This window comes from Vombatus ursinus, unplaced genomic scaffold (assembly GCF_900497805.2).
Source record: "Vombatus ursinus unplaced genomic scaffold, bare-nosed wombat genome assembly UNPS02014935.1, whole genome shotgun sequence".
Taxonomy (NCBI): Eukaryota; Metazoa; Chordata; class Mammalia; order Diprotodontia; family Vombatidae; genus Vombatus; species Vombatus ursinus.
In genome coordinates, this window is record NW_020954713.1 from 1,864,212 (window position 1) to 1,867,686 (window position 3,475).

The window sequence follows — 3,475 nt, forward strand, 5'->3', positions numbered from 1 at the left end:
TGTCTGAGGTCAGATTTGAACTCAGATAGACTCATCTTTCTGACTCCAAGACCAGCACTCTATTCATTGCGCCACCTAGCTGCCCACTATTTTTGCTAAGTAGTAAAGAAAGTTGTTTTTATCTCCTGTAGTCCTATAAGTGCTGTCACTAACCTCTAAAACTTAGTGTGCCCCACACCCACCCAGACAAAGCCCTGGTTACCTCACCTCAGTGATGGCTTTTGTGCAGCAGCTATTTTCTTATTCTCCCCATTTCACAGATGAGGAAACTTGGGTAAGGGACACAGTCAATGGCACAGGTGGGACCCAAACCTAGGTCTCCTGACTCTTAGTGTAGGATTTTTTTCTAGTCTAGCCCAGCCTCCTGAGGTCTACCATGTTGTAAGTGAGGAATGGAAAAGGATGGAGCTATCAGAGACCTCATAAATTGAGTCTAATTCCCTCATTTTATAGATGAGGAAAATGAAATCCAGAGAGGTTCATTGACTTGACCAAAGTTACACAAGAAATCAGGGGCAGAGCCAGAAATGGAACCCAGGTCTTCTGTGCCCCAATCCAGTGCACATTCTGATAGAATAGAAGCTTCCCAAGAAAAGGAACTGCTTCATTTTTGTGTTTGTATTCCAGTACCTGGCACAAAGTAGGTTCTTCATAAACTCTTATTGATCTTTTATTGCAAAAGCCTCCTGATTGGTCTCCCTGACTTGGATCTATCCACACTACAGTCTACCCTACATGTGATGGGGTTGGGATCTGGGCCCCAGAAAGGAAAAACTCTGGACCTTCCCACATGGCCAAATCTGTGGCATTCACCTCCCATCAACTGGCCTTTCATTGTGGCTACACCCAATCTCCCCTCCACTGTCTTACCTCCCTATGGCCCCTGGCCATTTCCCACACTTAATCCTAGCTAGGCTCCATTGTCCAGGTCCCAGGAATTCTGTTCACCCCAGTTTACTGGCCACTTCCATCCAGATCTCCTTAGGCCCCTCCTCGAGTCACCCCAAACTACTTGGCCACTCCTAGATCCTTCCCACAGACTTTCTGTATATAAGGTCCATCTTGTCTCCATTAAGATGCTGGGATTCTTATAATCTAGCCAGTGTGCCGATTTTCACAATCTAGCCAATAACCCACAGATGCTCAGATTCCTTAACAGTCTAGTTAATATAGTGAATCTTCAATAAACCTTGTTTTTGGCTGAAAGAAGGCTTGGGTCGAATTCTTTCGGGGTCATGATTTTGGGATCCCAGGACCCCTAACCTCTAGACCTCATCACACGCAGCTGCCAAAGTGACTTTCCTTAAAGACAAACCTAGTCATACGAGTTCCCTATTCAGTTTCAGTGGTTTCCATGGTTTCCTGTTGCCTCTAGGATAAAAAAGAAAATCTTCTGTTTAGATTTTAAAATCCTAAGCAACCTATCCCCAACCTATCTTGGAAACCTCAAAGGATATTACTCCCCTGTCCACCTTCGGCAATCTAGCCAAACTACTCATCTCTCTCTTGCTCACACACCAGACGTTCCATCTCCTGACTCCACAATGTTATATTGACCATTCCCCCTGTTCAGAGTGGGCTGACTCCTTATCTCTGAAGTCACAGAGTCCCTCTTTTCCTTTAAGATATAACTCAAGCCACAACTTCTGCATGAAGCTACCCTCCCATACTATCTTGGATTTATCTCCTTTGTAGAAATTAATTTTATATTTATGCTATGAATATATTTGTATGTCTACATACACATATTTTTTTAACATGTACTTGTCTTCCCCATTAGAATGTAAGCTCATTGAGAGTAGTGATGGGTTCATTCTTTGTCCTTCTATCCCCAGTGCCTAGTGCATAGTAGGTGATCAATAAATGCTTATTGATTGATCTCCACAACACCAGACTGCAGACAAGAAAAATTAATGAAATGGGGGGAGACAGAGGGTAAAAGAGATGAAGAGAAAGGGGAAAAGCAGACAAGTGGGGAAGAGACAGACACACAAGAGGAAATGGGGAGGGATGGAGGGGGAGGGAGAGATACAGACTGATCAACACTGAGAAAGAACAGCTTTTATGGAGTAACATTCCCATTCTGTGGCCTGTCCAGGAGGTTCAGTAAGGACTCGGAAAGCTACGCTTCATTTCTGTAGCTTTCAGGCACAAATGAGGAGGCCACCACTAGTTCCCAGACCCAAAGGGCAACATGGGTTATCTGTTGTGGGGCTTCCTTCCCTCCCCACTGAGAGTCTCTCTGAGACACTACCCAGCTGACAGGAATGGAATCATGAAGACATGGAATCTTGAGACCTTAAGGGTAGCCTGGCCCAGGGGTTCTTAACCTCTGGGGGGGGATCCCAGGACCCCTTTAGCAGTCAGTCTCATGAAGCTTATGGACCGCCTTCTCAGAATAAGGTTGTTAACTGCCTAAAACAAAATGGATAGGATTATAAAGGAACCCAATTATATGGAAATATGGTTATCAAAATTCTAAAACACACACACTTACAAGTTCATAGACTCCAAGTAAAATCCAACATCTTTGTTTCATGGCAAGGAAACTGAAAGATGGAGTTGTAAAGGTCCTAAGTATCAGGATTTGAGGCCAAGGTCCTTTGACTTTAGACTCTCCTACTATCCCACACTGTCCTACCTCAACAAGACATGAGACAGCCATCACTCTTCTGGTGCTTTAAGACTTACAGAGCACCTTCTCAAAACAACCCTGTGAAGTAAACAGGATGAATGCTATGTTGGTGGTGGTGGTAGTGGTGGTGGTGGTGGTGGTGGTGGTGGTGGTGGTGGTGGTGGTGGTGGTGGTGGTGGTGGTGGTGTTCAGTCATTTCAGTCACATCCAACTCTTTGTGACCCCATTTGAGGTTTTCTTGGCAAAGATACTGCAGTGTTTTGCCACTTCCTTCTCCAGTTCATTTCATCCAAAGAGGAAACTGAGGCAAGCAGGGTTAAGTGACTTGCCCAATCAACTAGTAAGTGTCTGAGGCCAAATTTGAACTCAGGTTTGAAATCCAGGGCCAGCACTCTATCCACTTAGCCACCTAGCTGCCCCTATGAGGTTAAGTGAATAGCTAAGACAGTAACCTTGACCTCTAGGCTTAGATTATCTCTATGTGTTTTCTCACCCATTCATTTACATTAGATAAAAATAAAGACAGAATCTGAAAATTTGGGAACTCTGAACCCCAAAGCTTTTTAGTAGCTACTGAGCAAATAACCACTATCTGGATTACAGTTTAGCTTTCAGAGATTAAAATTAGGGAGGTTTCTTGAATGCTTATCATAAACTAAGCACTCAAGCCCTTGGATTAGGAATCTGTGGATCTTTGCTAGCTTTTCACTCTAAAGAGCATTGTACCCAAGCTTGAGAACTTCTTGCTGGAAAGATGACGTTTCAGGAACCAAGGCTGAGGAGGACTCATGCTGAGTCAAGGCTTTTGCTAGGCCCTCAGCAAGAATTTCTGCCTTTTCT